The following is a 12,492-nucleotide window of genomic DNA, read 5'->3' as shown; positions in this document are numbered from 1 at the left end:
GGTCCCTGGCCCCCAGAAGACTTATGCTCATTCCTTTATCCAAAATACATTTAGTCCATCTATAAGAGTTGCCAAAGTTCTATCAGTTTCAACATTGCTAAAAAGTCCAAATCCAAAGCTTCCTTGGAGATTTTAAGGCCAACCCTGAGTTATAAGCCCATGAAAAAAATGAAAAGAAAGTTAAACACTTCAAATATGAAATTCCACAGGGTAAACATTTCCATTCCAAAAGACAAGAGTAGGGGAACAGAAAGGAATGGGACCAAAGCAAGATACAAAACCAGCAGGGCAAACTTAAATCCCATAGTTCTGTGTCCAACACCCAGGGCAATCTGGTGAAATGTGAACTCCAAAGGACTTAGGCAGTCCCGCCTCTATAGCATCGCTGGTGGTTGTAGCCCTTATGGCCTCTGTTGGATGCCTTTGCTCATTCCTTAGAGCTTTCTTCAAATATTCTACATTTCTGGCCTTTCAAACATCCTGGAGTCTCCACTGCACTTTTGGCTTCACACTCACAGCTTAATACACTGCCTTCTTAGGGGCACACTGCCTGGCCTCCCTCTGAAATGGAAGTGGAAGTCTACCTGACGCCATAACTCTTACTTTCTACATGTGCCTAAAAGCAGTATTGTGGATGATGCCAAGGTCTACCACCAGCTTCAGTAGCTGAGACCTTTAGTGTCTTGCTGGTGGTTTCAAAGGCCTCTGACTGCCTGGATGGCTGAGCATGGTGAATTCCAAGGAATCAATTCCCATGCCCTAGGCTGCTGCCATTCTGGAGCATGGTCCCTTGGGGCTTTCTTCTCAAAGTCTTTCCCCTTTGCCATGTTGAGCCTTAGAAGGGTGGGGTCCTCCTGGTTCCTGTGATACCCTCAGGAAATCTTTTCTATCATCATTTTCAAAAGTGCTTGGCCTCTGTAATGCTAACCTTTCACCAACAAAATGCACCTCTGTTCCATCTTTGCAGGCCCGGCTTTACCAGAGCTTCCTTCTGGCCAAACTGAAAACTCTTAAAATCATTTTGCTGGGCTGATTGATTGACCATATTGAGCTGGCTAAATCCCCCAACAGTACCAAAGCCACAGCCTGAATGTTTGGCTGCGTTAAAATTTCCTCTGCTAGTTTATTCCACTGTCCTTAATCTCAGTCTCCTGCAAAGTTTTTGAATGTGAGCAAAATACAGACACATTACATGCCAGAACATAGTGTACATGGCCTGGAGTCCAGTTGCAAAATGATTCCTTCTTCCCAACTGAAGAAGGAATTCTACCCAAACTTAAATTTTCTTCTTAAGAAGTTCTACCCAAACCTCTTAAGTCTGATCGTTTCTGGCTGTATCACTGTCAACGTTCTAGTCGTCTGAGCTCTGACCAGAATCTCCCATCAAGCTCTGCTCATAGCACTCTAGGGCTGCTTCTCCAGCCGGTATCTCCAGAGCTTCCCAAAATGCTCCTGCAAGCCACTTCCAAAAATTTCTGAACCAAAGGAAAAAAAAAAAAAAAAAAAAAATCTGAACCACATAGTCAGGCGGTGTCACAGCAGCAACAGCTGGTACCGTGGTGTCTCAGTTAAAGAACTTGATTCTTTCCATAATTCTGGTCACAAACCAAACTGGATGAGAATCAAATCAAATTTCCCCAGAAAGTCACCATTGAACCTAACCTTTGAATGTGATTAGGTTCTCATCCAATTCGATTTGCGACTCAAATCATGGGAAGAATTAAGTTCATGAACTAAGGTACCACTATACCTGAATCTGTCTTAGTTACTTTCTTGCTGAGATATAACACCCAACACACAACTCTAAAGAGGAAAGGGTTATTTTGGCTCACAGTTTGTAGAGGTTTCAGTCCATAGTTGCTGGCTCCAAGGCAGGGTGGCATGAAAGACAGGCATGGCAGAGAGAAACAGCTCATGGCATGGAAGTAGAAAGCAGAAAGAGCTATCAAGGAAGAGAAGGCAATAGACCAATGATGGCGAACATTTAGAGCTTGCAATGATGTAAACAGTCCACTGTGGCACGCATGCCATAGGTTCACCAGCACTGAGATCCTTCCAGGCCCTGCTCCCATGCTCCACTGGTTGGCTAATCCACTGATAAGGATCATACCTCTGAGATCCAAGCACCTCTCAAAGGCCACATCATTGAACACATGAGGTTTGGGGGTGGCATCCAGGTATAAACCATAACACCCTACTTTCTTTTCATTCTAGAATTCCAGTTGCCTACATTGTTAGACTTTTTCATTGTCTCTCCTTGTCTCTTAATCATTGTGCAGTGTTTTCCATCCTTTGCCTATTTCAGGTATTTTTCTTCTGGCTTCTTTTACAATTTATTTAGTCTGTGTTGAGTCTACTATTGTACTTGACCAAATTCCTATTTTTTAAATTAACCTTATTGGGACATTTTATGTGTGTATAATGATCAAATTCATCATAGGGAATTTGTACCTGCATGAAATATATCTTGATTCTTTTTCCCCCAATTCTCTCCCCTCCTTTCAACTCCTCTTCCCCTCCTGATTTACAAAAGCTTTGTCTCCATTTTTTTCCTTCTATTCTCTTTTTCTTTCCCTTTCTTCCTTCCCCACTCCCCTCTCCTTTGTTTCCCTTTCCATTTGAATATTTTCTTCCTGTTTCCCAATCTCTATTATAAATCTTAGTCCTTATTTACCCTTTTGGTTTCTTCCACCAGGAAAACAGTGTGATATTTAAACAGTGTGTCCAATTTATTTCACTTCAGAGTATGGTCTCAAGGTATATCCATTTTCCTACAAAGAGCTCAAGTTTATCTCTCTTTATGGCAGAGTAGTACTCCATTGTATAAAAATTATTCATTTGTTGATGGGCATTTGGGCTGTTTCCAAGATTCAGCTTTTACAAATTGTGCTGCTATGAACGTGAGTGTGCATATACCCTCTAAGGATTCCTAATTTTTGTTATGTATTCATCATTTCTAGAATTTCCAATTTTTTAAAGTTTTTAGTTGTCTGTCAAAATCTCAGTCTTGCCTTTTATCTCTTTGAACATAGTAAGGAGAGCTATTTTATAGACTGTGTCTGATAATTCCAGTATCTTGGCTCCTCTTCAGTAAGGCTGAACTGTAGCCCGCGCAAGGTCTACTTCTGATACAACCTTTCTCTCATGGTGACGGCCCTCAGGGTCACTTCCTATAGTAAGGAAGTTCACCTGGTTTTCTCCCAAGGCCAGTCTCATGCTCCAGTTCCTATCTTCCTCCAAGGGGTAAGTTCCTGAAGAACTACTTATACAGTCGCTTCCTTAGGACTCAAACTCATTCAGGAGAAAAGTTACCCTAAAAACGAAGCCATCAGACATCTCCAAATCTAGGCCTGGCACTTCTTAACTATTTTGTTATCTCTCAGGTAGCTCTGAGCATATGCTTTTAATATTTTGTCACTGTCTTCAGTGAGAAGGTAGACACAAATTTCTTACTCCACTGTTACCAAAGAGATTGACTAGCCTGGTTACCCCCAAAAAGAAAATCAGTGTGAAGCTTGTTCTTTTTTACTCATAGAAAGTAAAAATTAATAGCCAAACATGCCTCCATTTTGAACATGTTACATTAATGCAGTTTCCAAATTTTAGCTAAGTTCTTTAAGCTCACAATTAAACTGTTTGTTGCCTGCAGCTGCATCTACTGACACATCAAAACAAAAGCAAAGGAGAGCTGAACAAGCTATTTTTAGCCAACAAAAGGAAGTGTTCAAAAGCATAGATACAGAGGCTCACATAAGTGGGGACAGTGCATCCTGGGAGTATTTTGAGGAATAAGAAAAAAGTAAGTGATAGATCTGTCAGATGGCTCCCAATTTGCTGCCTGGGGACTTACTGGATGTTATTTGGAGTTGTACATTTTGTGGAAACTTCACCATAAATCAAAATTCCCTTAGTGGCACTTCACTTTGAAGCATTCTTCCCTAAGCAAGAGCAAATGTGTTTGAAATATTTTACATATCACTGATATAGTAATACTTTAATATTATGGAATCTTCATTGATTATAAATGATATCCTAACGTTTATCACTGGTAATACTTCTAGAGAGTAATAACTTCGTCTCTCTCATCTTTATACTTCTTGATTCAAGACATGTTTGTTAAAACAAGATATTAGCCATCTAGAATCCTTGAAAAAAATAAAACATTCTGAATAAATCTGTTCAGATAACTAAGGGTTAAAATGTTACATATGATAAAGTGTTCCTACTACCAGCACTCCTGTCTAGCCCCTGTTGGTTTTTTTGCAGTAGACATTATCTTAAGTAGTTTACATTGTTTTTCTCTTTTAATCCTTCTAATAAGATGTGATAGGAAATGATATCTCTATTTTGCTGAGGGAAGAGCTGAGGGTCAAACTTATGACTTAAACCATGTCTCGTGCATTGTATGGTACAAGGCCTGGGTCAGGACTAAATTTGAAGCATTCTCCCACTCCATAATTCATGTCCAAAATCATTATTATTGAAAGCTTCCATGCATTTCTCTGCCTTTTAAAAAAGAATATTCTTGTCATCATTTCCATCTTTAAAATGATACTAATATAGTGCTTTTTGAATGTATTATAATTATTCTATTATGTATTATAATGTATTATAATTATCTGATAATATTATTGTCTCCTATTAGACTGTGAGAATCTTGTGAACTATATCTTGTTCATTGTTTTGTCCTCCGACCTTAATGTAGGGCCATAGTTCATAGAAGCCTTCACTAAATGGCTGTTAAAATAATGAACAAAATGAATGAATTACTGTCATCATCAGAATTGGTTACTATGAGGTACTAAAAATACAGAAGCAAAAATAGGCATGGAGTGTTGTAAATGGAGCCAAGAAGGAGTGTTTCTAGTCCTTATACTTGAACCTAGCTTTCTTTTTTTGTTGTTGTTTTTTGTGTTTTGGTTTTTTTTACGGTACCAGGAATCAAACTCATGACCTCGGGCTTGCCAGGCAGGCGCTGTGCCACTGAGCTAAATTCCCAGCCCCTGAACCTAGCTTTCTTTAAGGAAAATTCCAGAGGTTGTTTTTCCTTTTTACTCATTTTTTTAATCATTCAACTAATTTTAGCTAATAATTATGATATACCAAGAACAAATATAAAGAATATATAGATTGAAGTATTTTACAGCCATTTTTCTCTGACACATATCACAGCTCTCAGATGCTCTGTTATGTAGCCTGCCCACATGCTACCACACACACTCCTTTTTTCCTTTGTGTTTCATACCAGGCCATTTCTGGGGCTCTTTGAAGTTCATTGATTCTTTCTTTGGCTGTGTCAGGTCTATTAATGTGACTTTTTATTTCTAGCATTTCAGTTTTCATTCTTACAGTTTTCCTCTCTGCTAGAATTTCCCTTCTGTTCATGCATGTTGTCCATCTTTTCCACTAGTGCCTTTAATGTAGTAACTATTATTGTTTTACAATTCCCTGTCTAATAATTGCAAAGAAAATCTTTGAAATTCTGATGAATGCGAACTATTTATCACTTTTCCATGTTTGCTAGCCATTTAAGTGCTTGTGTCTATTATCTCTTAATGTCTTTTGCCCATTTTTAATAGACTATTTCTTTTTCTTATTAAAAATGATCTGTGAATATTATATAGCCCCAGAGGTCATAAAAATATTTTCATCTAATTTGTTCTGAAAGCTTTAAAACTGAGCTTTTCATATTAAGTCTCTAACCCTCTGGAATTTATTTTTATTTAGGGTATGAGATAAGGAATTAATATTACTTTTTTTTTTTTTTTTTTTGGTTTTTCTCCGGTACCGGGAACCGAACTCACGACCTTGCACTTGCCAGGCAGGCGCTTTTTGCCGCTGAGCTAAATTCCCAGCCCTTAATATTACTTTTTTATTCATTAAAAGACTATTACAGTCCTTCCTATCCCCACTGAATTCTAATGCTACCTCTCAGAGCACATTCCCATGTGTGAATGTGTTGATAGTATATTAGTCTACCTCTGTTGCAACAGTACTTTTTCTAAGCACTATAGATTTCTAAGTCTTGATTACTAGTAAACCGAGTTCTTTTTGTATTTTTTGTAAAAATAATCTTGGCTATTCTTGGTTTTTTATTCTTCTAAGTGAATTTTAGGATGACTTTACCAAGTACCGTGAATATTTTTTGAGAGTTTGATTTGAATTTCATTGGTTACTACCTGTGCATAGATTATACAGATAGTATATGACTAGTTTTCAGGGAACACAACCCACTCCAGGGACTCCATTTCCACACATAGATGACATAGGCTCAACCTACAATTCTTGGTGCTTAGACAGCCACCAGCTAAAGAACCCATTGTTGAGTATCTCCACTCTGAGACTCCTGAACTTTCTGCTGTACACATCTCTATTCAGCTAACCGTAGATTGCCACACTCCTTTAAGGTCACTACTGATCACTCCCCCTTTGTCCCAGTCAGTCTTCTGTTCCAACACTGGGCAGGTATGGTGATCTACATTTCTTAGAGAAAGGAGTCTGTTCCTGGTGGTTGCTTCATAGTAGTGTTCCTATAGCTGGGGAGGTGGCATTGTTTGTTTTTTTGTTTGTTTGTCTTGTGGTACTCAGAATTGAACCTAGATTCTTTGCACTGAGTTACATCCCTAGCCTCCCCTTTTTAAGTTTTGAGACAAGGTTGCACTAAGTCACTTACATTGCTCAAGCTGGGCTTAAATTTGTGATCTTCCTGCCTCAGATTCCTAGAGAACTGGGATTACAACTGGGATTATCTATACAGGCCACAATGCCCTGTATAGATAGAATTCTTGATGCTTCTTGTCCTTGTTTTTGGTGCCTAACCATGCTGGGATAACAGAAAATAGTCCAATTCAGCATCCTGTTGACAATCAGATTATTAGTAGATGCCTTATAATCTTTTTAGTTAAAGATACCTTTTTTATGACATTTTCCAAGTGCTGATACATAATGTTTTTCAAGATATTGATAACATTTTTAGCGGCTTGCTTGAACTTGCCTTGTAATTGTAATAGTTTGTGGATTGTCTTGGATTTTCCAAGCAGAGATTGTGAAGTCTTTGGGAACAAGTATGATGTCTTGATAAACTTGGTGTCAGTAGCATTAACATAGCACCAAGACAAAGAAAGTGGTCAATAAACATTTGTGGAATGGATGGAACCCGCATATGACTAATACATAAAAAACAATTCTTGATTAAAAAACATGAACATTATATTAACTCTATACCTTTAAAATTTTGAAATCTGAGAAAGTTAAGAAATATTTGAGAAATTTAAATCTGTAAGTTTTATTGTGAAGTTGGAACCTTCGGTGAGCTCTCAGATGTCAAGGAAGTACAAGATGCAAGTGGCTGTGGCTAATTCCTAGGACACAGAAGCATCCACATCAGTGGGAAGCAGTTCAAACCAGGGCCAGCCACCAGCATACCATCCATAGAGGACAAAGGACAAAAGGAGGCACTCAGGGAGGAGGATGCAGCTGCTAAGGGAAAGAGATAAACATTTTCCTTAGAAAATTTCTCATTTTCTTTAGAAGGTCCCAGGCTCCTTTTTGGTAGGGAAGTGCCTTATTCTTTTACTCTTCAAACAAAGATAAGACCTTGGATGAAAAGTACTTCCGCACTCATGCTTGTGTTCCTATTTGCAGTTTACAATCCACCTGATGTGACACTGAGCACGTTCTGGTTTTGACTGATAACCTCAGCTGTTCTACTCACAAGCTGACTGATTGTGGCTGAGAGGGACTGTACTGGGAGACAGTCTTCCATGGCTCTTGTACCCCCTCAAAGGCCTGACTGTGGGTCATTTCCTAGGATTGTTTTTGCCAATGGTCAGTGTTGATGTGTGTGTGGGGGGAGGGCTAATGTCTCCCTCAAGGACAAATAAATTTGCTTACTTCCTGCTCTAAAACAGCAGATACTCAAAGTTCAGTGTTAGTCTATAACCACTGTATGCTGTGGTTCACTTACACCCCTGTCCATTTCCCGTCACCCCTTTGGGAATGGGAGCCATGGCAAACATAGCACCCTGGCTACTGCTCTTCCTGTAAGTAGAAAAGTCCTTTAGTTCCTAACCAAGCGTCTTGGTTCTGCCAATGTCCATGAAACTGACTGCAAGTAGGATAAAATATTTTTGTTTAGATTTTTGTTTGGAGTCAGGGTTTTGCTATGTAATTTAGTCTGGCCTCAAACTTGCAGGAGTCCTGCTGCCTCAGCTTCCTGAGTGCTGGGATTACAGCATCATGCCTGTAGGGTAAAATCATAATTCTGACAGGCTCTAAATTCTGACTATGGCTATCTCATTGATCAGGTGTCTGGAATTGGCCTGGAACAGGATTCATCATATAGGATTGAATTTTCTCTTTTTGCATTTAGCCTCTGTGAATCATTCCATGAATATTCTGAAAATTTGGCATATTTTAGAAGGAAGCCTTGCTTTCAGAACACAGATTTGTTCTCTAAAACCAGGCCAGAAAGGAGCACTTTCTTCCCTGGAAGCATGAGCATCTAAAGTATTTCTTCCATAATTGAAGATGATAGCCCCTATCATAACTAGAACTGGTGATAGGATCTAGTCCTCAGGGGACTCCTCTATACTTGGCTAGATACTTAACATATTACCCTTTTCTTCTCTGCCTACTGCCTTCTTTCAACCCCCAAATCAGGTCATTGACTTTCTTCATGTTTCAGAAATAATTTCAAACTTACAGAAAGGTTGCAAGAATAAGAAGATTGCAAAGAACACTCATATACCTTTAGCCCAGATATGCCTGTTACTATTTTTTTATCCAACTCCCTTATTTTCTCTTTATGAAGTGTGTGTGTGTGTGTGCATGCGCGTGCGCACGTGCATATGCAGATGTACCTGTGTACTTTTTAAACCATTTAAGAGTAAGTGATACATATTCAAGCCATTTTTTTTTTGTACATGAGCTTTAATGTGAAATCCATCTTTTCCCAAATTCCCTTCTGTTGATAATATTAGTCTCAAGTTTAGGTACTTGGAATGCTTTTGAGAACTTAAAGAACTTGGTGGTTTAGAGTTTGATTTCTCCAGGGAAATGACTATTTTCACTTCACAGGAATATTATGGTATTTTATAACATAGTTTCATGTGAATAGAACGTTATTGCCTTCAAAATACGGTTTTAAAAAAGTTATTAATTTTTTATTTCATTCCTTATGATAGGATATAGTTTAATACATAAGTTTCATGTCTAGAGTTATTTGGAATTGTTTTAAAATATTAATAATTTTCTCGAGGATTTTTCTATATCTTGGTGAGTATGAGTTTATATTGGAGACATGCAAAAAAGTAATTTTGACTGATTAACATTGGAAACTTGCAAACTCTAGCACTGCACAAATAGTATTAATTATGGCTGATAGTACTACCCAGTTACCAGTTTTATGTGAAGAAAAAGAAAAGTGCTTAATGAAAATGAATGAGTTTGTAGTGGATTAATTTTTAATTATTGAGAATTCTGTGCATATGGTCTTAGCACCATTCTGATGCCAGGTAAATAAAGCAGAAGATATTCTCCGAATATTTTAATGAAAAGTTATAAATTGAGGAATAATTTTACAACTAATTTATACTTTATTAAAATATGATTGTATTATTGGCCAATGATGCATTATAACACTGAAACCTGAATAAGATGAGTAGAAACTGTGACCACTTTGCTTATGCTAGTTATTAAAACATAGTGCCAGATCCACATTAATTCCACGGTTTTTTTTGGGGGGGAAGCTGGTTTTAATTAGTATTGAAGTTTCCTACTGTGATATGTACTTAAACAAGAGAAAAGGAGTGCCAAGTTAATTTAACATGACACAGAGGCTCTGTCTCAGAAATAGAGCCAGCAGCTTCTTACCATAATTTTACATTGTGAAAAGGCAAATAGTAAATGATTCTATCAAAATTTTAGTTAATAAAATGTTTGAAAAAAAAAAAAATAAAATAAAATAAAATGTTTGAACTACCTTGCTATAGCAAAGGCTAGAAGGCATTTTCTTTTTATTTGTTATATAGTTCATAAATAAAATAAAATAAAATGTTTGAACTACCTTGCTATAGCAAAGGCTAGAAGGCATTTTCTTTTTATTTGTTATATAGTTCATAAAATTTATAGACTACATATTTAACACTCATGTGACTTAAATACATACTAATAAATACAACAGAAGCTCTTCTGTCCTTACCAGATGTAATTACTACTGTGAATTTTGTGTATTTATCATCTCCATACATTTATATTTTTATTATATATGTATATGTGAATATATGCACTCATATTCACATATATATTTTATATATTTATATATATTTATGCATAATCAGGAAAACTGTATATTCCTAAGAAATATAAAGCATGGTTGAGCATAGCTTTCAAGTTCTGTATTCATATAGTATAACATATTTTTTCTACAGCTCACATTTTTTCAATAATATATTAGTGAGTTTCATCCATGATGATATATGTGGTTCCTTGTCACTGCCAGAATACTCTTAAAGTGTAGAAATAAGCTACAACTTTTTATTCTGTTGATGACATTTATTAGGTTGAAAAATATGAAATTTCTGTTTTCCCAGGAAAAGATGATTAACTTCTAACATTCTCATGTATACATAAGCATTGTGACTTTTATAAAGGATGACCATCCCTGGTGTCAGTATACAGAGATGATATCAGATCATCCAAATATTATATAAGGGAAATATTATAACTTCCAACCTTTTAGATGTCTGATAGGCCGAGTTCATGTTCTCTAAAACTGAAGAATGAATTCTACAAACAATGGAGGTTAAGAGTAGGAAATATTTATTGAGGGATAGAAAGTTCTTGCCTGAGAGGGACCGAAGGGGACACCTGGAAAGTGAGTTACTGAGGACCCTACTTCTTAGAGGAAGTTTTATACAGCACAACCATGTGAGTACAATGTGGGTTACAGCTATGATCAACCAATAAGATTATAAATATAGCTGCTTAGGTAATACTGATCCAGTGGGGAAGCAAGTCATGTAGCCAGCAGGCATGGAAAGAACAAAGAACTTCTCAGGTAGGTGATAGAACCAGGAGTCTTGGTTGCCCACTGAGCTGACTGATGCCTATCTAGACTTTGTTAGACCAGGTGTTATCACTTATTTCATCCCTTGGGGAGTATGTATGTCTGGTCCTTTTGTTGTTATCTTGGGGCCTGGCCTCCAACTGATGCATCTCTGGCCACAACTGTGGTATGTTTTGACCTTTCATCCTGACTCTCTGGAGGACCCAGCCCTGTCTGACTGCCTATGATATTCCTGCCTAACTTAACTGTCTATAAGCTGTCATAGCTTAGATATTCCATGGATCAGGGCAGAATGTATGACACCGAGGATGCCTTTCAGAAGGATGTGATTCTAGAAATATACCCCTGCGAACTAGAGCAAGATAATTACCGTGGAGAGTCTGGGGACACTCAGCTTAGTTCCCGGAAGACAGGTAAAATAGTCTTGAATGCTAGGAAAACCAGTTTTGGTGTCAAGGCAGTCGAGTTGGGCCCAGGCAGGAAAATATCCTTCATTTCCAGAGACAATTACAACCTGTTCAAAAGGGAGAAGTCAACCTAGCATGGGGTTAGAAAGCGTCAGCCCCTATCCCTACCACTAACCTCACAGGGCTGGAGGCGTAGGTGTGATTTTTAAAAACTACCATGAATGCCTTTGTCCAGTGCCAACCACAGAAAGTCAGGCTTGTGAAATGTTAGAGTGTGTCCTCATTCGTGTTATTTACTGGACCTGGCACCATGGAACTTCTGGCTGTTCCCCAACGTCAAAATGGCCATGTGATGTAAATGTTTAAAATTGATTCAAGTTATTGAGGCAACTACCATAGTGCAACTAAAGACACCAGAGATTTCCACGATCACTTCAAAAGTGGCAAGAATGATGGGATGTGTATTTGAAGAAAGGGGAATATTTTGAGGGGATTAATGGTAATATGTCTTTTATTATAACATTTTTTTAAATCCACCCTTTTTATTATATCATATATAGAGGGACAGAGTCAAAGAGAGAAGGAAAGACAGAGAGAGAAGACTTTACTTTTTATAGACTCTGTTCCTTTTCCAAAATAAATTTGCCACCTCACTCCCAAGACCATATTTGTCTTATCCAACCACATTCTTCCTTTCTTAGCTTCTTCAAATACTTGTCCTCTGTGTTGGATGGTTCTGCTCCCTCTAGTACAGCACCACTGCATCCCACCTATTTCTGGCTTAGCCTAATGCTTCAGTCTATCCCAGCAACAAAACTCATCACTCCTCTTCCTTTTCACCAGAGCTTTATTATATACTACTAGTAAGCTAACAAGCTAACCACAGAAAACATTTTGTCATTAGTAATTTATTTTATTACCTATAGGATCTTTGTGTGTGTGTGTGTGTGTGTGTGTGTGTGTGTGTGTGTGTGTGAGATAGGGTCTCACTTTATAGCTCAGGCTGGTCTTGAACTC

The sequence above is a fragment of the Chinchilla lanigera genome, unplaced genomic scaffold, assembly GCF_000276665.1.
Source record: "Chinchilla lanigera isolate Chin_1 unplaced genomic scaffold, ChiLan1.0 scaffold00010, whole genome shotgun sequence".
Classification (NCBI taxonomy): domain Eukaryota; kingdom Metazoa; phylum Chordata; class Mammalia; order Rodentia; family Chinchillidae; genus Chinchilla; species Chinchilla lanigera.
This window is presented reverse-complemented; position numbering follows the sequence as displayed.